This window comes from Heterocephalus glaber, unplaced genomic scaffold (genome assembly GCF_053883595.1).
Source record: "Heterocephalus glaber isolate CG9 unplaced genomic scaffold, H.glaber_assembly_v1.0 deba00000071, whole genome shotgun sequence".
Classification (NCBI taxonomy): domain Eukaryota; kingdom Metazoa; phylum Chordata; class Mammalia; order Rodentia; family Bathyergidae; genus Heterocephalus; species Heterocephalus glaber.
This window is the reverse complement of record NW_028258137.1, coordinates 8,000,545-8,028,003: the sequence shown is the minus strand read 5'-3', so window position 1 is coordinate 8,028,003 and position 27,459 is coordinate 8,000,545. Positions and strand designations below refer to the sequence as shown.

The 27,459-nt window shown below is 44.4% G+C and overlaps 1 protein-coding gene across 2 annotated transcripts in view; it reads left to right on the top strand.

Moving 5' to 3' along the window:
* Positions 1-27,459, top strand: part of Wwox (WW domain containing oxidoreductase) — a 930,576-nt gene that overhangs the window by 796,172 nt on the left and 106,945 nt on the right. Inside the window, exon 10 of one of the 2 annotated variants that reach the window (XR_015450913.1) lies at positions 1-27,459. This exon is cut by the window's left edge and continues 35,143 nt beyond it; it is cut by the window's right edge and continues 49,248 nt beyond it. The exons of the other annotated variant lie outside the window; for it this stretch is intronic. The gene's annotated coding sequence lies outside the window, so the exon portion shown is untranslated. 2 annotated transcript variants of the gene reach the window in all.

The window sequence follows — 27,459 nt, the reverse complement described above, 5'->3', positions numbered from 1 at the left end:
GACAGCTCCCTTTCCTACTTCCTCTGCAAGAGGCACTGCTAGGTTTCCAGCCCTGGGAGAAAGGTGGCTTGATTTAACTCCTTCAGCCCCAACGCCCCTTTTTGTTCAGCCTGGGTATGAGCAGTCCCCGAACACTGAGCCATAGTATTTCCATTGTATGCATCAGATCAGCACTGGGGAACATCTGTTTTAAGTCAACTTAGACTCAATCCAGGAAAAAATAAATTTCTGGCTCCCCACCTGCTCCTAAGGTCAGTGACCCACCCAGATCAGCTCGAGATGGATGATGGGCTACAGATGCGGAGGATATTTTTAGCCGTGTCTTGGCAGGTACGCTGCTTGTTGGATACACCAAAGAAGGGGGAGGCTGGAGAGTTTGATAAACCATCGTACTGTTTGAGACCGGGTCCAGTGCCAAGGCCCCCACCAGATCTGTCCAGCGCTTCTGGGCTATTTCCTCACTTGTGATGAAGAAGGATCGGTCTTGGCAAAGGGAGCGGAATAGGAAATGTTCACATTGCTCGAATTATGTGGAGTGGACCTTAAGGTATTTTGGACCAGAAATAACATTTGCATTTCAGATACAGTTACCCAGCCTGAGCTGCCCCTGCTTTTTCTTTAGAGAAGTGTTCCAAAGTGTTCTCAATTTTATTTCGGAATCTAGATATTTCCTAGTGCGCATACCTTGGCCCCCTTTACACCCCATCAGACTGAATTCTGTCCATGGGTTGCCAATCTGGATGATTAACTGACATTAAAACTGTGCACTTTAACCGGGTCTACAGGAGAAACAATAAGTACTACACGAAAGCAAAAAATAACACAAAGCAAACAGAAGCCTGAAGGGCTTCTCAGCAATGCCTGGCCAATCAGATGGAGAAATCCGTGAATTGGTTTAGAAGCCAGTTTGGCCTTCTTTGGCCTTTCACCCATGGCTAGAAAACCAAACCTTGCACATTAGAATGTCCTTTTCCTCCCCTCCTTCCCTGACATGCCAGCACCTCAAAAAACCTCTGAAAAGTCCAGAGGCCTTTGAGAGCCAGCTGAAAACTAAATACAAGGAGTGCTCCATTAGAGCAAAGTTCCATTTTTGTGGGGTCCAAGGACTTGGAAAACCTAAACAACCAGTTGAAAGCAGGTTTTGCTCCACATTTGGAAATCAGGTTTTAACTAGGATTGGTCAAAGAAAACGAGACAAAAAATTGGCAGTTTTCAGGTAACCAGAATGTTGGATGAATCCAAACCCTCATTCTCCTGATTACCCTAGCCAGGCCTTTTGAGGACAAATGGCCAAATGCTTGTGGATATCAGAAGTCTCAAAAGTGTGCAAAATGTTCTATTTTTTCTCAGGCATTAAACAACCTGTCCGGCATTGTGTAAATGATCTTTACAAATCCTCTGGCTGATAAGATGTTTTCATCCATCAGACACAAACATGCCTAGCTCTGGTTAGTCTCAATCACTGTACCCTCTGTCCTCTGCCACACTTTCCAAAGTCAGTAATTGTTTTAATTACTTACTTGTTTATTATCTGTGTCATCCTGTGAAATAAAACAGGCTCCATCCCAGCTGGGGGCGGGGGGGAATCGGCCTTGGTCATCATTTTAACATCATTGTCAAGGGCGTTGTTGGATACACAACTGAGGTCCCCATAGGATTCGTTGAATGAATGAATGATTTCCAGGAATCCTCCCTGGATTTATCACCCACCCTGCTCCCGATGGTTCACCTCTTTGCTGCTGCCCAGGCTTAGAGAGCTACATAGTCTGGTCCCCTTAGCAAGCATTCAGGTGTTGGCTTCTTTCGGTGGGGGAATTGCCTTCCCTGGGCTCCACACTAGTGATGCTTGCCGCCTCCAAGGATCACCGGCACCTACCAGAAGGACTTTGCTCCTTGGAGAATTTTCCAAATAGTCCAGGTCCGACAGGGTACCATGCCGTCATGGCTTGTCCTTACTTCCCAGTGTAACTTCCTGGAGCCTTTGCTGGCATGATGCAATCTCGGGCTACAGCTCCAGCTCCAGAGGTCACCACCATTGTCATCCCGGTCACTGCCAGATGGGACTGGCTTGATGGCAGAGACGGCAGCTGAGCGCACTTCTTTCTGCCCGAGCTTTTCTTTCTGCCTGGGCTTCTCTTTCTGCCTCCTGTGAAGACTGCTGCTTCATCCCACAGTCTGGTCCATTATCTCCTAACTAGAAATCCCTTCCCTGACTACCACCATGCAGAATTCACCTTCATGCTCTTGTCCCTGCCCTGCTTTTGTTTCTTTCATAGTGCTTATCACCACTCAACATAATTTGATATTTTTGTTGATTTGGGGCTGATCTCTCTACTAGCAGCTGTGGGCCTGAGCTGGCCACAGGGCCTCACAAATATACAGATGTCCTTAGTAAATAACTGTATTGGTTGATTGGTGGGAACGTGCTGCTGACTTAGTGTTACAGGTCATCTGCCAATGACCAGTCCTTCCTTCTCTTCCCTTCTGGTATTTTCCAGCAGACCTAGCCTCACCAAATGGCCTTTCCTGGGAGTACCTGTGATCCAGGCAAAGGTTCTTAAGTAGGGCAATAAATAATTAGCCTTAAGAAGAGCAACCCCCCTGGAAGGCAGAGTGCACACGGATTTCCTAACCACAGTCATTGGCCACACAAGGCTGCCAGCTGCATGTACGGCGAGTGCCCCAGCGATGGCATGGTGGTGGGAGAGTCCTAACCCAGTGCAGACAAATCATTACTGTTCCTGGACTCTGGTAAAGGCGACTGAGGAAAGAGCACTGGGTGAATGTCTCTGTGATCCTTATAAAAATAGCAGCAAGGGTGACCATTTACTTTTATGACCTGCCCAGGGCCTCCCATGGCTCTGCTCACACTTAGAGGCGAAGGCACTTATGTTCCTTCATGATGCCTTCACCTACTCAGTTCTCTGGCATGTGGAGTCCTGTGATCACACAGTCCTCAGAGAGCATCTCATGTGGATGGAGCTGGAGAGGGGAGCTCGGGCATGAGGTTCAAAACTCGTTCCTTGTGTCAGAAGCCCACAGGTCACCAACTCCCACACACACACTTCCCAGTTGTTCTACCACAAGCGTAAGTCTGCATCCATGGTGCACTGCACTCACGAAACAGCTCTTTATACATCGCACAACTCTACCCTGTGATTTCTGAGTCATTTGATCAGTGATGTCCAGGGCAGATAGAATACCCAGGGAAAAACAGTCCTCGGTCCCATGCATGACAAGCCATGTCTGGGCTGTGGGGATCCGGCAGTGCTGCCCTTGGCAAAGGCAAAGGCAGCTATGTATCCCCATGGCCTGGAATGAGGGAAATAAAGAAAACCTCAGCTCGTGGCACCTGCCTGATCGTGAGCATGATGAATGCCACTTGGAGTTGCCAGGTCTCCAACATGCTCGGCAGCGAAGGCCGCACACCTCGGATTAATCACCACCAAGCAAACACGGCTCCCAGCAAAACAGCCAAATGATTGGGAACAAATTCAAAACAGCTTTATTTCATTGACAGACAGGACCTTTTTGTTAAACTCCGGCTTAAAAACCTTTTACATCTCTGCCTCGTTCACACATTACTGTAGTCATTCATATTTATGTAAACCTAGGAACCAAGAGCAGGCATATTTATCACAGCCTATTGGCAGGAGAAGGGTCACATAAAAAAGAATCTCTATTTGAAAATTTTTTCAAAGCTATTAAACCGTGCTAATGGGAGTTATCCTGTTATCAGCTCTTATGGAAGTAAATGGGCTTCTTAGCTTTTAAAAAAAAGGAAAGGAAAGAAAACTTCTGAATGTCCGTGTGCAACTAGAAAATAGCAGCCAATTAAATGAGGCAGAGCATAGTCAGCAATGCAAAGTCTCTGCCTACTAAGGAAGCAACTGGAGGATGAGGAAGCGTCTAGGGTTAATCTGTATTTCACAAATGGAGCTACTTAGTCTTGGGTAAGAGATCTTTGCGCACAAACTTTGGCCCAAAGTACCAAATTACCATATGGATTCAGTGAAAATCCTCTTCACCAGTTCTCAGGAATGTGATCAGTTTTTCTTTTTAATTTAGAATTTTAGCCAACTGGGAAGGGCTGTGAGTTAGGATAACATCTGAGAAGCAAACTGTGCTTATAAAGTGTCTTTCAACAAACCAGATCTTTTGGCTGTCTAACAAGAGCTGTATCAAGCCACATGCTTTTAATGTATGATATTTTGATGAACTGGTAGGAATTTCACTCAGCACCAGGGGCAAATTCCCATAGTCTAGAAGGATGGAATTCTTGCCTCAATCATAGGAAGACAGGTTTGGACTAGTACAGTAGCAAGACCGTGGCTGTAGAAGAAGGAAGAGGTATAAAAGTTCAGGTCATGGGAGCCAAAAGAAAAGCTGTCAGTGATCTAGTGATCTGGCTTATTACTTTTGTCAAACAAATAATTCAAACTCATCATTGTAAAGGCTTCTTGGAAAGTTTGATTTTTAAAAAAAAATCCAGGACTGGGGATTGAATAGCTGCAGCCCCTTTTCTGTTGTTTATGCTGAGATATCATCTTGCTAAGTTGCCCAGGCCAGGCTCAAACTTTCGATCTTCCTGTCTCAGTCTCTCAGAGTGCTAGGCTTATAGAAATGAACCTGATTTTTTTTTTTCTTTACAACACTACTAATCAAGTTTTTCTCATCTTGTTGAAGTGGTGGTTTTGTGTTGGTCGGGGAGTAGGGGAGAGATGCAGATGATGTCATCAAAATCTGTGATGATGACTTTTTTCAAAATAGTGTCCTTACTCAGCACAGAAATGGTCCAGGGCACCTCCAGGCAGGTTACCCCTTACTGTACCCCCCCTAACCTGGACACTCAGAATGTAGGAACAAGCGTGCTCTGGAGGGCAGAACCCCACAGAGGCACGGGTGGAGACAGCACATAAGGCTGAGAACCACTGTCTTGTCTTTTTACACCTTCCATTTATTTCCTAGAGGGTCAAATAGGCATCTGCTTTTCCAAGTGATTAGTTTTTAATCACATGTATCATCGGTCTGTTCTGATGCACTTGGTTAAGGAGCTTTGTAACCCGGTAAGTTTTACTTCGGGGCCATCCCTAAGTGAATTTATTGTTACTTGCTACACACGTTTTTGACAGCTTGACGATGACAGTCCTTAATTTGGAGGAAACATAATTTATAGTTTTTGGAGTTGGTGCACTCGGTAAGGGGCAACAGAAAATTATTAGGAGTATAAAATGTAGAAGAGGGAATGGGTTTCTTTCCCCTCACTTCTGACCTCCTTGTTGCCCAAGAGGATCTGCAGCTACCCAAACCAAGGTCCACTTTGTTTCATCCATACTTTGAGATCTGGAATTTACATCATGCAGACCCTCCTCCTCTCTTCAAAGTTGGCCTCTTTCAGGTCCCTGGCATCTCACTGCCAGCCTTGTCCCTTGCAGGCCCAGGCTTGCGGTCAAAAGCTCTCTGCTGGTTTTCCTAAACCACTCTTGGGTCCTTCTCGGCCTCCAGCTCCACACTCCCCTGTTCACAATAGAAGGAGCTCTGTTAACAGATGAATCTGCTGGCCAAAAAAACCAGTGATTTCATTTCCAAGGAAGCAGTTGGACTGGAATCTGCTCAGGAACATGAGTGTTGGTGGGAGGTCTGCTTTTCCGGGGGAGTGGCCAGTAGCATTGCAACCAAATGCACGTCCAGAATGCCAGATGGCCCCACAGGGTGGTACAAGGCCAAGCATCCTTCGGGCAAGTTTACTTGTTGGTCGCCCATTCATTCATTCATTTCTTAACCTACAAACTAATTGTGTATATTTCCCACTCTGTGGAGGGCCTGGACCTCATTTCGTACACATTTTTTCTGCCACTTTTAGAAAAAGGGCCTCTGCATTCTGCATGTACTCCTTGACGTTGGTAAATTGCAACACAGACTCTAGGATTTAGACAAGGAACCTGGTAAGAGTCCTTTCTGGAAACCCTTTATCTAGGTCTCTAGCCTGCAGTTATTTTGGCATGGCTTTCTGCAGTTGGCCTTTGTCTTCTTTATTAAAGTGCTTGACAAATATAATGTATTTTTTATTAAAGCTACAATTATTAATGGTAAAAATTAGCAATGCTTTTATTCATCATCAGAATCATTGGGGCAAATGACAGCTTTTCTTTCTTTCTTTTTTTTCTCTTAAGTCTTCCAGCAATTCTCTGAGCCTCTGTATATTCATCAAACACATAATCCTAGTGTTCAGTACATGCTGAGTCTTTGATTTCTTGTTTGCAAACAGATGTCTTTAGAACAAGCACATGTATAGCTGGGTTTTGGCATGAGTTTGGGCCAGGATGGTGAGAAGTTTAGGTGTCACTTCCAGCTCTGTCTAAGCTAACATACACCTACAGATTGTGGCAGCCCCTAACCCAGTACAGAAAAAGTACAAGTTACCCACAGAGCATCACCATCCTTGGAACCCATCTATCTTAAATTTCTTAATGCAAAACAAAATTGAGCAGGTTGATTGTTTTTCTCTGTTAAATTTCTTAATTAAACACAAACACAAATTTGAGCAGGTTGATTGTTTTGCTCCGCAGCCACAGAAAGGAGGGGCCTGTAGTGAGGAATACTCACTTCCCCTTTGTACTTGGTAATTGACTACCTACACTGCTGTCTTCAACTAAATGTGGGGGAACATTGGTATTCACCAAAATACTCATGTCTAAAACTGTTCTATCCTCTGTGAAAATTCTAGAATCTGTGTATTTGTTTCCTTTGTCTAGAAATCCTTAGTATGCTACACAAAACTTTTCCCTTGCCTTTTTAATATTATAGTAGTTATTAGTCACTGTAGGATTGTATGGACCTACCAAGTTATGTGGAGAGGTGAGTTCATTTCTCCTAGAGACAACCATAGACTCTTTCTTTCATTTTAAGATTTGTGTGTCTTCACTAATCTTAATGTTATGTGTCTTCAAATATCTGTTTTCCCTTCCTTGATTAACAATAAGACCCTTAAATTTTATTATTATTATTATTATTATTATTATTATTATTCCTCTTTTGAGACAGGGTCTCACTATGTAGTTTAGGCTGGCCTTGAACTCACTGTGTAGCCCAGGCTGGCCTTGAACTTGCAGTGATCCTCCTGCTTCAGCCTCCTGAGTGCTGGGATTATAGGGATTCACCACTAGGTCAGACAAGACCCTTAATTTTTGGATGAGGTTTTTTTTGGGGGTGGGGGGTACCGGGGATTGAACTCGGGTCCTTGCGCCTGCTGAGCAGGTGGTGAAACCACTGAGCTAAATCCCCAGCCCATGCCCCTTAATTTTTAACAGCCTAAGAAAGAACAGTACTTCCCTGCCTCACTTGCAGCTGGAGTGATTATCTGTGTAATATAACACATCTATTTATACCATTTGTTACTGGTCCATTAAGAGACAAGTTCAAAATTTGAGAAAGGTTTGGGAAACTTCTCTAGGTATTTGACAGAATTAATTCACATCTATTACATTTAATATTTTTTAAATGAGCATGTGTTTTGTACATCCTTTTTACTTTTCCTTTTTCTAGTAATTTAAAAATTCTCTTTCTCTTTACGGGGAGGGCATTCTTCACAAAATGAGTGACTAATGGCCCAAGGGAAAAGAAGTGTTTTACTGTGGACAGTTCGAGAGGCACTGTGACATGAAACCTTAGTCACAGGTGCCCTTGTCGTGTGACCAGTCGAAAGAAGGGTCACCTTAAAGAAGTCAGAGTTTAAGAGGGCACCGGGGACCACAGCTGGTGCTGCGTGTTGAAGAAAGAAGAGCATGGAGGCAGAACCGCCCGGTTCCTAGCTGAACTTGGGTTACTTCTGCATCTTGAGGGACGGAGACACACTTCCCCCTGGAGAGCCCTCTGGTGTCCCTTAGAACTGAGCCTCATCCTGCCTGTGACATCAGTCTTTTTGATTTTTTTTTTTTTTCACGTTTCCTCTATTCGGAGAGTTGACTGATCCATTGCCAGTGTTGGGTCATGATGAGATTTGGCATTTTATAAACAAAAAGAGACCCAGACTAACTCTCCACCCGACTCCTTGCTGGTGGACCAGCCCCATGCTTCTGTGACTCCATTTATAAACAGGAATACTGAGACCTTATGGTCTCCACGAGGATTAGATGGGGTAGTGTTTGTGAAGTTTCTGGTACATAATGAGCTCACTAACAAGACTTTTCCCCCCTTTTTATGTCACAGTGTCAGGGATTGAACCCAAGACCTCATCCATATAAACAAGCATGGTCTACCATAGCTCCCAGCAAATCATTAAGCCGTCTTGTCTTTCTTCAGAGTTAACCATGCTGAGAGAACCTAAGTCCCCCAGTTCAGAAAATAGCAAATTTGATGCAAAGTGAAATGTTGATGTAACCGTTTCCACTCAGAACCCAGAAAACAGTTAAATGGTTAAGATTTCTGATTTTGGTTTTTAGGTGCAAAAAGTTTTTAAAAAACTAAATATTTCGCCCAGATCTAACCTGTCCCACAGATCTGAGTGAGGATATTATGAAACTCAAAAGTGGGACCCTTCAACCCTTCTACCTTCTCCAGTGACTCTTCTCCATCCCTCAAGGACCTGCAAAACCCCAGAGACACTCAACATGAAAAAGCACTGGGTGACTGCATTAAACAGAGTAGACATTACTTTGTTTGCAAATCAGTATAGCAGTGTTTCTCAAATATAGGTCCTGAGTCATTTGGGAGATTGAAACCGACTGGATTAGAATTTCTGGGGATGCATCTCAGAAAACTGCATTGTACAAAAAATCCCAGGTGTTCTTCCCAACCATAAAGTTTGAGATCCACCTGGTTTTAGAGGTATGAGTTCCAAAGTTATTTTTGGCTAGCAAGAAAATAATGCATGTACACTCAAACCATTAACCAAAAATGGGAAGGGAAAAACAATCATGCACACCTTTATTATGCTGACCTAGGACATTTTAGGACTATAAAGCAATTTTTTCAGTTTTTTAAAACCATGCATGAGTTTCTTTTATAATATAGTTTTAGCCATCATCATTATTGTTAAATAATTTCCTCTACACAATAACCTCCTCCAGTGATAAATAGTATTATGCTCATCTGACATGTAAGGAAGTGAAACCAGAAGAAGTCTGGGGTTCAGGGTTGACGTATACAATGGTGGTTTGCTTCCTTCCTTTACAGCTATATCAAAAGCCATATGAAGTTATTTTTCATACTTGGGATTTTTTTCTAGTTGCTTTGGACAGTAAATATCAGACTTGAGTCAACTTCAGCTGCATGTTGGATAACACACAGAGCTTCCAGCTTTCGTCATTATAAACAAAGTATTTGTTCAAGTCAATTTGCACGCGATAGTTTTCCTTTCTACAGGTAGAACTGTTTTCTTGAAAACGTGTCTTTAAAAAATTGAATTCTCCGTCAAAAGATTTGAGTCAATGATAGACTGCTGAGATTTGTAAGAGTACTGCCAAAAAGTGAGTAGAATTTTCTCAAAGTGATATTATGAAGCATATCCCAAATTCATATTAGGGAACGAACTGTCACATTTTATGTAAATCTGTGGGTTATGCATGACCACACAGTATCGTGTTTGCTGTCCCTACAGAAATGGAAGCCAAAGAATCACTTTTTCCTAGTAGTGGGAGGACTTGATTTGTCACAAACGAGCAAGCCCTCTTGGAAACCCCAAAGTGTAGCCTTTTCATCTTAATTCACAAAGCGTTCTTTCTCACCCTTTTCCTCCATCGCATCCAGGGTGCTAGCTAGTCTGTGGAAGACCTAAGATAGTATCTTTTTCAGAGAATTCAGAATAGCGCAGCTGGCTCTGTGGCTGCCCCGTCTCTCTTCTGTCTCAGCCACCTCACCAGTGTCCCCAGCCTTGCCCACACCTAATCTTGGCCCTTGTCACAGCTATTTTATCTGCACCTATCACAAATTAGGCAATGTAAAAGGAGCACAGACATTAGAGTCAGGCAGATCAGACTGAGCCCTTAGTTTCACAGCCGTGTGACTGTGGTCCTATCATTGGCAGTCTTTTCTTGCTTCAATTTCCTGACCTGCAAAAGAGGCATAATAATGCTAATCACACAGGGTGGTTATAAAGATGGCACTGTTATAAAGATGTTATAAAGATGACACGGGCTAACTGAAGCATTCAGCATGAATTTGCAGGAATAAGCTTTAATTGGAAGGCAAGAGAAAATAAGGGGAGCATAACTCTGACAAAGATCCAGCTGGTTCCCCAACAAACGGAAATAACAAGAGATGGGAAAAGGGTCTGGAGAGGTGGAGCAGACTGGCCTGCTCACTAAAGGATGGAGACCAGCTTTACGGGGTGTTTGGCAGGCTGGGTCTGGTTGATTGTTATCCTCTCCTGGCTTCCTAGCTCCCGAGGAATCCTGGAGACTTGAGAGGCCATTTGACTCCCATACGATGGTTGTTCCTGCTTGGGGCAGACCCCATCTTGTGAGGCTGTGCTGGAGGTCAAGGTGACCCCAGGTTTAGGGCGAAGGAGACTTCTGGGCATTGCTGAATGTCCCCAGAATACTCTTACCTCTGTATCCTCAGCCTTGAAGGGGGAGGAGATAGGCTAAGTAAAATTAGGGCTAATACGCCTTGTTTTGCTAACTCTCCCTTAATGATTAACACACCTATATCCAAAGATGTAAGGTAATGAAGGACACAGAATGAAGGTCAAGCTTTGTCGAATATCTGTAGGCCCAAGTAAAAAAGGTACAGCTTTTAGCAGAAACTGTTTTTAAGCCCTTGTCTACCTCAAAAGAAAACAAAAATCCTGTTTTTAATGAATAATAGGTTAAGTCCCCAGAAATCTGTTTGTCTTCTGGCCTTGTGGTGGTCTCTGTCTGTGTCAATGGTATTATTTAGTATATGTAAGTAATAGCAAAAATGGCTCAAATATACTAGAAACTTACGTGTTGATCATTTTATATATATTATCCTGTTTCTTCTCATTATTATCCTAAGTGGTAGACAGTACCATTATTCTTATTTTGCAGATGAAGCTAAAAGAGGGGAACTATTAGGTTGAACTGCATGAAATTACTATTTTTATCAATAGACATGATAAGTGATCATCAATAGTATATGGTCCAGGTCTCAGAACAAATAGGTGGCAGGACCATGATTTTCACACATGCTGTCCAACACTGAAATCAAAGTGAGCTCGCAAACACTTTGGCTCCCAGCCTGGCACAAATTAGAGACTTAAAACCCGTGCATTTCTTGTGTTGTGTTTTTTTGCCCACCATGAAAATGTACGGAAGCTGCAAGATCAAGCAGGGCCCCTGCATTTGGACAAACATCAGAATTCTGAATTTCAATGTGGAGCAGGGTATCCAGAGCAGATACAATGGGGGAAATTGCCATGCTCACTCCTGACAATGTGTAACTTAGAGAGAGAGAGAAAGAGAGAAAAAAAGCAAGTGTGCACAGAGACCTGATTTGAATGGTATTTCTGAGTGGTAGCTAAGTAGGAGCTGAAAATGGCCTTTTAAAATACAGAACATAAGGATGCAATTCACAGAGATGGTCTAAACTGTAAACATGCAGCTGTGAGGTTTGTGAGGCTCAATGCTTCCATACCGACAGCATACAAATTGTCAAGTACTTAAAGTTCCATTGTTGCTGAAGGGGCCTCACCCGATGTCCTTAAATGGCCCCGATTTTTTTAAGCCACAGATTCATATCTCTTTTAACATAGAGTGAAACACCAACAGAAATTGACTATTGAGATAATAAATAATGAATAATGATTTTTCCCAATTCTTTGGTTTTATTATCATTTGTTAATAGGATTTCAAAACATAATCAAAGGTTGAAGCTTGTCAACTCCTAAAGCCCTGTAAAATTCCTTGCAGGACTGCTCCCTAGAGTTCTGGGCTCTTCTCCTTACAGAGCTCTCAAGAGGTGTTGTAGGAACCTGTAAGGTGGTTTTCCCACAGCACCTGCCCACCCCCTGCTCTCCTCTCTGTCCCTACCACTCTCCTGTGGCTGTCTTGGGAGATGCCATTCTGATTAGATTAGTGCATGGCTAAGCACCTGCCTACTTTTCCCACCAACAAAAGTCTCCTCCCCAAAGCTCTGGAACTGGGAGTTTCCGTCTGCTTTTACTGGTGGAAGCTCTAGGATGTAAAACTTGGGAGCTGTCACCCTTGGGGTTTCCCACACTGTGAAGAAGCAAAAAGGAAACATCTGACGTTCTGATGGTCAAGTCCCTGGCTCAGGTCCGCTGCTAGGTTTTGCACTTTCTCTGATGTTCTCACAGCTTGCTTACTCAAGTCTTCCCTTCATTCATAGATTGGCAAATTCCCCTGAGTTTGAGCTGAGGGATAAATATCCCTTGCAAACCAACCATCGTAGGTCTGCTCCTGACCATGTACAGCTTTGCACAAATGTCTCTGATTCTCACAGCTTGGGGAGGGGCTGTGCACACATGTGTAGTGTGGGTGGTGACAGCAGCGTGGCTGGAGCTCAGAGGAGACTCCCATGAATGGCACCCAACATTTCTTCCTTTAGGCTCCCCCATACTGTCCAGAGCTCCATTTTTACCTTTGACTGCATGGTATCATGTATATCTATATTAGACAATGCTTACAAGAGTTTTCAGGGTTGGGCAAGGCACATGCTCAAGGCACAAAAGAATGCACATGCTCTGAATCAGATTTAATGCAGGACACAGAAATTTACAAGATTGGCCTACTGTGGCTGCCCACAAAGTCAAATGTAGAAGAGAGTGAAAGATCTTTTTGCACTCTAGAGATCCAAAAGGTCCAGCCCAAAGCCTGGAGCCCACAGCAGTGTCCTGTGGGAATCACCATCAGGAGGCCAAAGGATCCCAGTTGGAAGATCGAAAGATTGAGGGGTCTGTGCCCAGAAGTTGAAAGGTGGGCGCTAGAACCTAAACAGTCTAAGTCCGTAGGCAGAAAGGCCCGGTGGTGGAAACCAAAGAATCTGCACCAAAAGCCAGAGGATGCCCAAGATGAAGGTGAAGACCGGAGCTCCTCAGAAGAGAACAACATCCTTAGTGATGGCGAGGACCAGAGCTCCCCAAAGAGAACAGCTAAAACTCATCTGAGGAAAATCAGCGGCAAGGAAGCTCTTCCAAGGAAAATCAGCTGAAATCCTTCCCTCTCCTTCTCTGACAGCAATCCTCTTTAAAGTGGGTCTTCCATGCCCAGAACCATGCTGACCCAATTTACCCGAGCATTTCCCACTCAAGTCAACAATAACTAATTAACCACCAGAATATCCTTTAACCGTCTCATCCATAGGAGATTCTGATTCCCTTGGGAGGTAGGATTTGCCTGTGCAAGAAGTAAATTCCCAGCTATTAGCATAGTTGCTGCCCTTGAGTAAAAATATCATGAGTGTTTGGTGGATTGAACTGAGTTAGTTGAATGTATTTAAAGGACTTGATGGTTAAAGGGAGATGTAACAGAATGCAGCTCAGTTGAACCTAGCTGTGATAATTCCTGGTCCATCTCTTCGAACCAAATTCATCCAACATGGAAGCCTTTTTTCTCTTAATTTTCTCTTTCTCCTTTCTTTCTTTTCCTTCCTTCCTTCCTTCCTTTCGTTTCCCTCTCTCTCTATCTCTCTCTCTCAACTATGCCCTCTAAACCTCAGTCACAGCTTTTGACACCTCAAGCAAGTTGCTTGCCTTCACCTAGCCTTCATTTCTGCAAGTGGTAATGAGATCTACCCCTAAGGATTAGGTACTAGGTGCTTTGTGCCTCTGTCAGGCCAAAAAGTAGGTGCTCAACAAATATTTGTCCATCATCACCCTCTTAGGCCCTCTTCCAACCAAATATCAGAGACTATTAGCCTTCTAGTAATTTCTTTCTACAAAATTTCACAGAGAAATCATAAAGATGCTCAAATATAATATGTTTGACTTGTACTGATCAAGGTAGGCTGATAAAAAAATCAACTTTAAAATTAGTACCTTTACTTAATGAAATATTATTTCTTTGTGGTTTTTGTTTGTTTCTTTTGTTTGTTTGTTTTCTTTTGTTTTGGTACCAGGGATGGAACTTGGGACCTTGCGCTTTCAAGGCAGGCAGTGGAACCACTGAGCTACAGCCCTGGTCCAGTGAAATATTATTTCCTGATCATACAATGACCAGTGAGGAAGTACACTGTTGGAAGGCTCTATTCCAAGCAAAGACACAGGGACACAGTCTCCTTCCATCTTTATTACTGCCATTTTTAATAATGCCATTTTTGGCATTCATAGTCTTAGCAACAGTAGAAGAGAAAAATGGGAAAATGACCGGGAATATTTAACCACCTCAGCTTAACTATGATTCACATCACCCCTGATTACCATACAGTATTGAGAACTAACTATGTGGGTGCACTTAGATAGAAAGGGGCTAAGAATTGTTGCACCCTGGTTGGGAAGCAGCATCCCAGCTGAACCCCTGGTCTGTGGAAGTGGAGAGTGATCCGTGGTAGTCCACTAGCCATCTCTGACATGGGAGCAACAGTCATTTTTTTCTTAGCAAAAAAACTTTAACATTGCAATTTTTAATAGGAATATTGATGGTCACAAAGTCATCAATTTTGAAGATATATTAAATTTTCTTCTATGAAACGCACAATCATTTTGTGATTATGGGCCCATAAGTACAGATATGTGCTGTAGTATGTGTCTGATTCAGTAGTGGTTGTCCTCTTGCAGATATTTTTCCACATCATGAGAGACTCCTTTGAGCAACATAACCCTAACGCAACCTACTTCCATCTGTCAGGCTTGGTAATTGCTTGATACCGATCCAACTGTTGCCTCTGCTTGTTTTGTCTTGGATTGTCCAAGGCAACAGAAGTACAACCTACCTACCCAGCCTCCGTCCACCATCCACCCACCCATCCATCCACCCATTCTCCCATCCAGTGACTCATCCCTGTGATGCTTGTAGACAGACTTTCTCCCTCCAGGTTGCCTCCTCCTTTCCTAGCTGCATTCTTGGACCATATGGTCCCCATCATTCCTACTTCCTCTTTCACCTGTTGCTTTAATTTTTTGCCTATAACCATCTGAAATTTTCCTTAAATGCTTGGCATTGACCTCTCATTCACTTTATCTTCCACCATCCTTCACTCATCTTACTTCCCTATTTTGTGACATTTCATAAGCTTAATGATTGTAATTATGATTGTAACATATTTCTTTATGTCTAACACGGCCTTTACAACAGGGAACTCTATCATTATTTCACAGACACAACAAATTCTGCAAGCATGTGTCTTTGGAATGAGGGAGTAGGGGTTGGACACAAATGTAATTACAACATATGCCTCTCTGGGCATAGCTTTGCCCCATTGCATGAATACAGAAAATTTGGCAGGCTGAAAATAAGCAGAGAGAGATCCTCAAGCTGTTCCTTACATCCCCTGGGATGTCGATTGAGTTTAGATTCCTAATTTTATTTATCCTACAGGTATTTGGTGAGTATTTATTCTTTACTGTACTAGGTGCTGTTCTAGGCACTGGAGGCACAGAAGGGTTCAAAACATAAAAGTCATGGCCCTCACGGATTCTATTGGTTATAAGTAATAGAGACTTCTCCAGCTAAATAAAGAAATGCAGCCAGAGTAGGGAATAAAGGATGCAAGAGCATGATGATGCCTCAGGATTCGGTATTCCCTGAATCCCAGGGGTCAGGAGGGACGACACCAGGAACAGGTGCAGCACGAGAAATCCACACAGGGGCCTCCTCTCTCAGTCTCTCACCTGTGCTCTTCGCTGTACATGTGGTTTACGACTTCTTCTCTCTCCACTCATCAGCTTTACTACTCCGTGCTCTTAACATCTAAAATTTACATATTATATTAATAACTCCACCTCAAACCAAACTGTTCATCATCAAATCCCAATCCCACATTCTTGGGAGAGAGACTACGATAAGCTCAACACAGATAAGGAGTCTCTCATGGGCCAGTCCTTTAGTTCTAGACTTGAGGTTTTGTTGGAAAACCCTGGCTTTTATTTTAAGACAATGTGGGCTGGATAAATTAGACAGATATCTCAGAAAATGGTACCACCAACTTCCCTTAAAATAATTTATTTGGCAAGTGAACACTTCCATTACAGTTATATAGTGATGAAAAAAATTGAAAGCAACTGTTGTTGTAATTGTGAATATATTCCCAGGGATCATTATTCTCACCCTTTCTGCAGGAATAAGAGCTAAGACCCAGAGAAGTGCTGAGCAGGATTAGTCTGTTAGTTCTGAGTTAATTATCAGCATCAAGTCGCCTGATTCCAGACTACTGTTTTTCTGATGATGGGATGTAGTGAGATGGACCTTGTACTTTGGAATCAGACATTCGCAATGCTGCCATCTGCTATTTGTGGGACCCTGGACAAAAATGATAAGTAAGCTGTCTGAGCTTTAGCTTCCTTCTTGGTGAAGGCTGTTCTCACTACGTTCCAGGAATGGGGCCTGTCCACAGAGTGGATTCAGGTTCTCAGAAGTGCAAAGCCAGGAATCATTAGGAGACCGTGCTTCAGGAAATTAGGCCACACCAAGATAGACTCTGAGCAGTGGGGCCTCATGGTCACACTAGATTTTCGTGTCATCTGGCTGCCTCTGGCCTACAGCAGATGCTTGCTCTACTCGAGTGACAAAGCAGATTGCTTCCTCCCACTTCTGTGGGTTAGGACCCCTTTCTCTATCCTGGTTTCACTCTGATTGGCAACTTCACTCAGAGTGAAACCTTAGCAAAACCTCAAGCTTGGGCTGAACTGCAAAGGGATGGTTGGTATCAGATTCAAAGCCCAGAAGCAGAAGGCCACTCATGAGAAATTCCGTGAGCACAAGAGTGTGGTTTATGACACAGTCTGTTGGAATGAAGCCATTCCGGGCCAGGTGGAAACATAGCATGTCAACCATATCCTCTGGCCTTGAAACCTCTTAACTTGGTATCACCTAGTGAGTTCAGCACAGGGGAGATTGTGATATACCCGATTCCCTGACAATCATCAGAAACAATTATAAGCATAATTGAAAGTAGTATTCAAATGTGTCACACACACACACACACACACACACACACACACCCCAGAAAAGGGAGGAAGTAGAGAGAAAAAGAACAGTCAGATGACCTTTTGCTTTAAGACCCATTTCTGCTTCTTATTAGGGGCTAGCCTTGGCTGAGTTCCAGAGCTTCTATCTCTTTGTTTGTAAAATGCAGATGATAGCAAATGGGTAGATTTGGATTTGGAATTAAACCTGAAAGGGCTATGAGGTCACCCTCACTGGACTTGGGAGGTGGGTGCTCAGGGATGGCTTCTTCGCTGGCCATGTGTTAGGCAATGAAGTTGTCAAAAGTAGCCCAAGGGAACTGTGTACCTGGCCTAATGGCCATCTTCGTAAGATTCATCAGTGTGGAGCATATGACTGTATCATGAACCTACTCTTGAATTTGCCATCTCACTGTAGGCACAGCTCCTTTTAGATGCATGGTGTGGTCCTTTGGAATTCTGCTGGCCTGTACAAGTATCTCTGCAGCCCATGTGAGAAGTGCAAAGTGGTCATTTGAAGCATATTTTTGAGAAGGGAGGTGGGGGAGAAGAGGACAAGCCTGGATATTATTTATTGTTGTCTCGTGCTTTTGCTTTATATTTAATCCTTGCTGTGGAAGCTTTAGAGTTTGTCAATTATTCATTGTTATTTGCATAATCAGTGGCAGGCGTGCATAAGAAGTTCAGGACGCACTAATTTTGCAGGACCAGGGACATTAGAAGATACCTCTAAAAATTTGAACTTTTCATCAGAGATCTGTGTGAGTGAGTTGGCTTCATAAGGCAGAACTCAGGAACTCAGCGCCCATTGATTTGGTTTGGCCATTTTCATGTTGGTGATGAGTTTAGACAAGATAAGCTGAGATTGCCTGAACGTGTTAGGCATTCCACAATTGGGAGGTCTGTGGGACTCATTGAGTCAGTGAGTCTCAAACATCATAGTTTCCTTCCACGAGGCCGAGGAAGGGTAAGGGTCCTTCTCTCATTTCTTTGGCAGCAGATATCACCATGTGATTTGTTTGGGTCAATGAAATTTAAGTGGCAGTGATATGTGTCCCTTCCAGGAGGAAATCTCAAGAGCCAGGGTGTGGTTTACCATGACCCGTTCCCATGTCCTGACATTCAGGGGAGCAGTGTCCAGAGGAAAGTCTGTGCCTTCCTGAGTTCCCCAGTGACCACTTCAACAGAGGTTCCCTGCTGACCTTTATTAAGTGTGAGGAACAAAACTGTGATGTGTTAAGTCGCTGAGATTTCAGAGGTATTTGTTACTGCAGCAGAACCTAGCCAATCTTGACCTATCCAACCCTTTTCTCTCCACAAACCTTTGCACCCATCTTGTTTGCTAGTTTGCTTATGCACGCTTCTGACTCCAGCCTCCTTCGAGATGTGTTACAAGTTCTAACACACAATGAGACAATCGGACTCAAAGCAAAACAAAGACAACTGCATAGCACAGAGGGAATATACTGGAACAGTAAACCTGTCACTAACACTTGGCACTGAATTTTCTCAGAGTTTTTACTCAGCCACAAAGGGAGCCATGTGGAGTTCTGTAATTCTCATCTGAGGTCTTGTCCAACTCCTTGGCAACTTTTATGTATTCGTATAGAAGGGTCTTTTGCCAGATGGTTGCAATGTTCAGCCTCCTATTTTGTTGTAATGCAAACTGACATTTCTTCATCTTCCTGCGGTGGGTTTCTTTTATGAGGTTGTGCTTTGCATTTTCATAGAAAGAATTTCTGCCTCCCTCTCTGGAGCCCACCCCTGTAGTTTCTGTGGGGGCTGCCTTGGTTAACCATGCACATCAGTTTTAAGGCGCCATGGGCAGAAGCAGACCATCATGAACTTCTTGATTTATACTGTGGTGGAGAGTGTTAGAGACGCCAGAGGGAAACAGGAAGGAGCTGGTGATTCAGGAGCCCCAAGGGGAAAATGGCCACAGACCTGGGGTATCCTTGGCCTTCAGAAAGAAGGCCACCTTGAAGAAAGATATGCATGTTTGCAATGGCTTTCTTGTTCCTAGGGAGGGCTTAGGAAGGACACCAACTGTTCTGGGTGCTGGACCGATAGAAGTACAAAGCTAAATACAGCTAATATATAAAGATTGATAAACAATGTCAAAAGAAGTAAAAATAATACCAAGAGTAAATAAAATAAGTAATAATGATACTAGCTTGCATTAAGCAATGTATAAATTACTGTGCTCTCTTTCAATAACCCTATGAAATAGGATTTGCTGTATTTTCTATAAAGAAGAGTATAAGCGATATAAAGCTGGACATGTATTCATTTACTCGTTCAGCGATTTGTTGTGTACATGTGTGTGGACATGCATATTTAGGGAAAAATAATACAGAAGTGCCACCTCTCCATCGACTGCTCCAGGAGCTATGTTGGTTGTCTTCTCTTTCTGAACCACATTTTTTAGCGAGGTGTGGTGGTGTCCACATGTGATTCCAGCACTAGGGAAGCTGAGGCAGGAGGTTAGCTGCAAGTTCAAGCTCACCTTGGCCTACGTCGTGAGTTCGAAGCCAGCCTGATCTGCATAGCGAGACTGTGTCTCGAAGAAAACAAAACAAAAGCCTAATTTTGAACCTCTTTTGAGTCTCCATGAGTGTCAGTGATCAGCACCAAGGAGCTGCTATCTGGATCATGAGAGTGGTGATGGGTACTAAAGAAGTACTGTGATCAGGAGCTAACTCTCAGTGCTTGGGAGTGGATGATACATTTTTTGCTGGTCTGGGAGGTTCCTGTTGAGGGTCTGCTGTGCTGAGCTTTGAGAAAGAGCTTCTGTGCTTCCCAGTTCACTGGGCAGATATGGGTGCAGCCGCAGGTCCTGTTTTATTCTCCCTTCCTGCCTCGTCATATGGAAAACTAACTTACTATAAAGAAAATCCTGTTGGATATGCAGTTTTCTCAATACATTAAGTCTACTCAGACATTAATAGGTAAGAGTGATGCCAGCAGAACTAACTTCTCCATTTTTAATATCAAAATTAAGTCATCTTTATAATAACTATTACCTGGAGAATGCATTATATCCTACATTTTATTATTCACAAATAGTTCCCCAACAGTCAGCCAAGAGTCAGAAAAAAAGCACAAAGATGATCTTTAAATGACCACACTGCTACTGTGTGTGTGTGTGTGTGTGTGTGTGTGAATGTGAAAATTTCCAGCATGTATTACAAGCTCAATAAATGTTAGCACCCTAGATTGAGAAATTAAGGCTTCTTTCCACTCTTGGAATTTTACTTTCAAAATATCAAAGGTAGATAGCAGATACGCATGGTTTAGTTTCTTTTAACAAATTATTATTGTGGTTATTCTAATTTGAGCGGTGTACAAAGACCAAATTTATGCAGGGAAATAAATACAAGCATAGAGAGAGAGCATGGGATGTTTTCTGAAATGCTCTGAGGTGGGGCCATTTACCTAAACTCACCTTGTGAAAGAACATTGCTTTATCAAAACTTGTGGCATGAGCAGAAAGTGTTGTCAATGCTACCGGGATTCTAAGTGGATGAGAGCCTCTCAGCTCAGAGGGGACAGCCCCATTGCAGAAGAAGAAGAGTCTATGTGTCCTGGGAGGGTAAAGGTCAAATGTCCTGTAGACTCTTCAGAGGCCCAGGGGCCCTATGTCTGAAAGGCACATGGCCAGAAGCAGCCAGGAGAGGAGAACCCGGACTCAGCTGTCCATGTGGCCTCCTGGGAAACAGCTCAGGTGGCCCCAAGACCCTCAACTAGCCACTAGGTGGAGAAAAGATTGCACTTTAGAGACCAAAAAGAAGCTGACATGGTGAGGAATGAATTCGTGAGCTTTCCAGAACAATCTGGAAATTCCATGATTCCAACCTCTTCAACCAAGTCTTGGAGAGTAAGATGGATTGGAACTTCCCTCTCCCCTTCAGAAGTGTGTGAAATGTGTAGACATCTGGAACGTTCTCAGAAAAAAACTTGATTCTCTCTGTGTTCCAAGAAGACAGGCTAAGAAGAAGAGAGAGTGGACAGCCAGTCACGTGTCAGAGAGAGCTCTCCGTTGGCAAGGCTGTTGGCAGTCAGATTGGAAGGTTTGTGGGCCTCTTGCAGTTTCCACAGGCTGTCAGGCCAAGCCTGGAATAACTTTTCTAAGATTCCTCATCTCACCCCGGGCTGGAAGAGCAAGCATGGAAGAAGTTGGCAAGAGGCTGGAAGCCAGAGCAAGGCCCTTGGCTGGACAAGAAGTCTGAGTAATGGCGATTGGACCTCGTGCAGGGTAAAAATAGGAATTACCTGGACTTGGCCATTGGCCCCAGGTGGAGCCCTCAGATTCTTGAATTTGTGGCCCTATTGAGAGGGGAGATTTAAGTTATGGGTAGTTACAGCACCTTCTCTGCAAGTTGGCAATTTTTCTGCTCCTTTAGGAGGCTCTCTTGACTGTAAGGAAGTCGCTCAAGGTACCTTAGGAAATGTGTAGCCCTTTGTAAGTGTGTGTGCCCAAGGAGACCCGGGAATGCTGAACAGTCAGAACTCGCATAAGTAGGTTATAGAAAAATGTTCTAAAGCCAGCAGCAGGGGCTGTGCATGGATCTTCAATTCAAGTCTCTACCACATGTGAGCTAGCTCTTTCCTGGGTCTCTCCCCTCCATCCTAGCTGCTTCCTTCTTCTGCTTACCCATTACTTCTGCTTTTTGTATGTGTGGTATGGGGGACTGAACCCTGAGCCTTCAGCCTGAGCTACATCCCTAGTCCTTTTTCAGTTCTGTCTTTTGAGACAAGGTCTCACCGACTCATGAAGTTGCCCAAGTTGGACTCAAACTTGCCATCCTCCTCCCTCAGCCTCCCAGAGTGCTGAGATTACAGGCGTGCACCACACACCTGGCTCTGTCTCCTCTTAAATCTGACTGAGGCTTCCTGATCTTGGCCCCTTTGACTCCACTCCAGAGTCTGACCTCACCTTTCCTGCTGACTCCTTCTGATTGCTGAAAGAGAAACATCCCTTGGAATCAGCTCATCTTCCAGGCCGTGCAATGGGTTCTCAGACCCGCTTTCCAAGCCTGTGAATGGGACATTGTAAGGTGAAGAGGAGGCAGAGCGCTGTGGCCTATTGGCTGTTTGCTCCAGCACAGCCACACAAAACCCATTTGAACCAGGCGTTTTGCACGGAGGTCGCTCGTCCCCTGGGATCCAGAGGTCCAGGTCCAGGTCCAGGTTCAGGTCCAGATCAGACAAAGACAGGCTTGGGAGCACTGTGGGTCCAGCCCTGGTCATGGGCAGCATCAATGAGCTGCCTCCTCTGCTACCAGTGAGTGGTGCAAAGCGGACCTCGCAGTCAGGAGCAAGCAGCATCCAAGCCTCTGCAGGTACACCAGTCACAGAAAGGGCAACGTCAGGAATCACAGTGTTTTCATTGGGGGTTTCTTTTTGAAAGCAAAAGGGGTTTTCTAACCTAAGCCTGTGGAGACCACTCTAGTTTCCATTTTCCTCAGACCATGACGTCTACAGAGGGTCTCCTTCTACCGCGGGTACATCATTTCTCAAACGTGTGGTCTGTGTTGAGAACCACATGATACTTATTAATACCACACTTAGTACTTCTTGTGGGCTTTGGAGACCACCTCAGACACACTCCAAAGAGTCAAAGAGAATTAATTGTTCCCCCAAAGAGGGGCCTTGGGGAAGCCCTCAATGCACTCTGACTGCCTTCCTTGGAAGCTGTGTGGATATGCTATTCACTTCTTTCCTGTTAGATTACACTTTTCAGATGTGTGTCCCTTTTTCTCCTAATGTTTAATGTGATGAGGGAGAATATGGTGAACTCACTGTCCATTGTATGAGGAGCTGTTGTCAAGAATAGAGCCAATCCCATTTGACCTAAAGTGGGGCACTTTGATGCCCTTTTTAAATATATTCCCTGTGATTCCCTTGGTGCTGAGGGTCCCCATCCTGAGAGTGAATGCAGTTTATGAGGAAATTATCCAGGAAATGGGTACCAGAGCCAGCGCTGCTATTTCTCCAGCTGCCTAACAGCTCTCTTAACCTTTTCCTAACACTCTTTACTCACGTTTTACACAGAGATGTTGGTTCTCCATCTTACAAGATTTTTGTCAACAATAGAAAGTCCTGTTTGACACGTTTCTGGCAAATGATCAAGGACACAATGTCATCATCGCTAGCAGAGTAGGTACCAACCTTCATAAATAAAAGCAGGAGTTGCTTCTTGGAACTGGGGTGCTCACTGTATACTTTCCAGCCCCTCAAGTTTTCAGATATGGTAAACAGATTACTATTCTGGTGGCGGGACCTTGCGAAACCTCACAGCGCTTGCTTGTTTTCCCTCCGGAGGATGTTTTGAGAAGGGCTTGTTCACCCGTGGGGTTCGTAGTTCTTCATTGGCCCATGTTGGCATGCTGGGTCCGGGGGCGGCTTGGCGGGGGCTCGGGTGCATGAGAAAAGGAGCGAAAAACCCAACTGAGAAAACCCAAGACAAACCGAAAGACTGAAGACTGGAAAAAAAAAAGCAGGGCCAAGTGAGCTTCAGGACCAAAGCGGTTAAGGAACGGGCCTCTACAGGAAGTGGGCAGGAGGCTGTTTTCAGTCTGCTCATGGGAACCAAGCTGGAAAGTGCTGTGGTGAATGTGTGTGGAAAAAAGGGCTTTAATCGAGTTATAAATATATCTGTTTCTTTGAAGATTTATGACCAACAATTGATGTTACTGGAAGGCATCTGAGAAGCCATTTCTTGACTTGGTGGATCTGAGTGGGCTGGGGTCAGGGTAGGATCCCAGCCCCGTGGGACATCACCCTGCCCTCCCACCTCCGTGTGCGTGCGTGCGTGTGTGTGTGTGTGCCTGCGCGTGCATATGTGTGTGTGACTGTATCGTGGCACACAGGTGTTTAAAGGCAACCACAGCTCACAGCCTGATGGCTCATTCAGTGGTTCATTCATTCATCTGCTCATTCAGTGACTCTGCCCTCAGGGAATGTTCGTCCCAGTTGGGAAGGAGATGTGAAACCAGTCAGGACCTGCAGCGGAAGTAGGAATGCTGTCAGATGAGCCATGCCTACCTTTGGGAGAGATGGGACAAGAGGCTGTGAGGGTCCGGAGACTTTTCCCTTAGCTAGGAGTTGCCTGTAAGCACAGGGCGACGTGAAGAAGCAGAATGGGGAGGAGCGAGCAGCACATGCCATGGTGCTGAGGCCAGTGCCCAGCAGGGAGACTGAGGACCTGTGGCCTCAGAACTGTGGAGTTTAATTTGATGGAGCCAGGGAGGTCTTCCAGGGTTTCGTTTGATTCTGCCAAGTGATCAGCTACCAGTTCCATAAAAACATCCTTCCCCCAACTTTAACTTTCTTCTGAAATAAAGCAAGTCAGAAACAAAACCAGAAACTGCCCCCAGTAAAGTAGTAAAAAGGGCTTCTTTTCTCCTTTTGCTCACCTCCTGCTTCTGGCTGCCTTGCTGTCAGATGTGGCTTTGTAATCTCGTGCCTATTTTGAAGCCCTTCTGTTGCTTTTGTGAGCAGAGGTGAACGTGAAGGCTGGCAGCTGTAGCGGCACAGACCTGCTTCTGCACAGAGCGCCAGTGCCCTTTGTCAGTGTGGAATTCACGAGTTTGGAGTTTGGGATCTTTCGGATTTGGAACCTCTGCGCTCATCTTGGGGAAAGGGTGTTGCAAGGCGAGAAAACGCAGGACCATCTGGAGAAGCTTGTCCTTCCCGAAAGCCCTGTGAAGTACCCTGTGGTGCTGCAGAAGCACCTGCTGCTTACCTGTCTAAGTAGCGCCCCTAAGTACTGGGCTGGATCAGTTTGCTTTCTGAAGAAGGCTTTTACACACACAATTTTGAAAAGGAAATCCAATATTTAGATCATCTCTGCTTCCTGGTCATCTGAATTCGGGAGGTTGCCCTGTGTACAAGAAAGTGTTTTCTTCTTCGGTTCAGGGAGCTGTTTATGACTAATAGGATTCATTATGTGTGTGCTTAGCCTGCCCACTATTAATGCTTAACAATATTAAAACCTAAATAGATACAGAGACGGAAGCCTTGGGAAGCAAGCAATCAATGGCGCTGCTTCGCTTGAGATCAGCAGCAAAATGGTCCTTTGGCCTGTGGTCCTTTCCCCTGTCAGGGAAGCCAGAGGCAGTATCACTTCCTCATCCCAGAATGACTGATTTGTCCCATGATTGGGATGCGAACCTCAATTTATCAAAATCTCACAACCATGCAACCCCGCCCCACTCACCTCTCAGGAGCCCAGCTCTCTGTCCTCTGGAGCTGGCTCTGAGTCGCAGTGCCGTTCAGGAAAGAGACCGACCACCCTGTCCCTGTGTTGTGTGTTTGCTCTGTGGCTCAATCTAATTCAATCTAGTGATGTTCTTTTTCCAGTTAAAAAAAAAAAATGGCTGGAAAGTAATGAATTATCGTGATGGACGCAGAGGCTGATTGAAATGCCTCTTGGGGACAGCGTTTCCCCAGGACTGGACGCACTCCCAAGGGTGTCTAGAGATCTCCAGAAGTGATGAGCACATTCTCCAAGGCACATCCACGATGCTCCCCGTCCTGGGTGCCGGCTTACTCAGGTCATGCAGCCCCCATGCAGGAGGGAACTGGGCTCTGACCCAGTACCGTGCCCGTTCTCATGGTTGGACACATGACTTCATCAGCAAGTACAGCTCTGCCTTCTAGTTTTCACCGAGTAATCCCTCAGCTATGAAGAAGCTACGGCAGTGGCTAACTTACTATAACGTAGACACCAATAGACTCTTCCACACTGAAGAAAAGAATGTTACTTCTAAAGAAAAGAATCTAGGCAAAACATTATGTGTTTGTATCTATGATAAAACAAAATAAATGTCAGGACATGGTTGGAAGAAGGGAGGGAGGTGGATATTAGAGTGGGGAAAAAAAAACAAGACGCTAAATGCCAATTGATTTGTAATAGTTGTGTTTGAAGGATGGGGCTGTGGATGTGGTTTTCATTATATTTTCTCATTTTAAAAACAAGTGCTTTCAAGTACAAGATCAAAAAGAAATGTTCCATAGCTTATTCTGACCTAATAGTCATCTGTTTAATTTAAATGAAACTTTTATTTGCATAAAATTATGCTTACAATATATAAGATGACTTTCTTTTTTTCTTTTTGAGGAAGAAAAGAGTAGTTGTACAATCACAGTGGCTCAGTCACAACCATACCCCTGCCCAGGGTGGGTGGGGAGCAGCTCATCTGAAAGGTTGGTTCTCCAGAACTCAGGGTCATGGCAGCCCAGCCACTCCCAGCCCGAATGTCAGGGCATTAATTTTACCACAGACTTCCTGTCAGAGGCCAGGGGAGACCTCAGTCTATGTGGTTTCTTGAATGAACATCCAAAGGATAATCAGATATTAGTTAATGCTGTTCCTCTTTCTCAGACCATTGATAGTTATCTCTCCTGTCTTCCTCTCCTCCAGCCAGAGAGTGACAGGCTTGAAACAGAAAGGGGGAAGGGGAAGCCAGCTGGCCACTCAGACAAGAGCACCCCTCACCTAGCTTCCTGGCCACCCTTTTCTCTCCCTCCTTCCCAGAGAAAAGGAAAGGACACCACCCAGAGCATTCTCGCCCTCAGTGCTGTCAGGGAAGGTCACCAGCATATGTTCTGGGCAAATGAATGCATGAATGACAGAATCACTCAGAAGAAGTGCCACAATTCAGACAGATAGTTGCCCTCAAAAATTTCACCCCTTCTCCACACTCCTCAATCCTGTGAACGTGGAAACTCACTGCCTCACTTGTAGACAACCTTTCTGGTAGGGTCGCTTTCCTCAATTCCTCACAAGTTGATATTCTGGATTTTCCCCCCCTGCAACTCATCTGTATCTCTTCAGTTCTAAAGAACAACAACAACAAAAAGGCAACAACACATCTCATGCAAGTATCCCTTTCAAACATCCATCTAAAATCTTTTTTCAAAACATTCTTGAACTTTCTAGAAGTCTGGGTCTTTCTAGAAGTCTGGGTCTAAAATATGTGCAGAGGTTAACATATGAACTCAGGGATCATCTAAAGATCGGCCTCAAATAGGGAATCACGACACTCTTCCTCATGCAAAGAAGCCTTGAAGGACAATAAGCAAGGCAATAAGAGGAGAATGATAGTGTTTCTTTCATTAAAGGGGCCCGATATTTATTGATCGACAGGTCTGTGCTGTGTCTCCCCAGGAGTGCCATGAGCCAGAAGCAGATAGGCGTCTGGGACAGATTTCTGCTCACATCGTTGCCGAGGGGATTTGCCAGACTGCCTTGTCAGCTCTTGTGTTCTCTGGGCTCATGAGAGGGGCTCATGATGCCGGCTTATTTCTAAGCCCCTTTGAGGCAATTTGCAGTCCCCAAATTGAAGCAAAACAATCTTCACAGTTTCTTGGCCATTCTCTACCCTTTACCTGCCTATTGCCAGGGTGTCTCC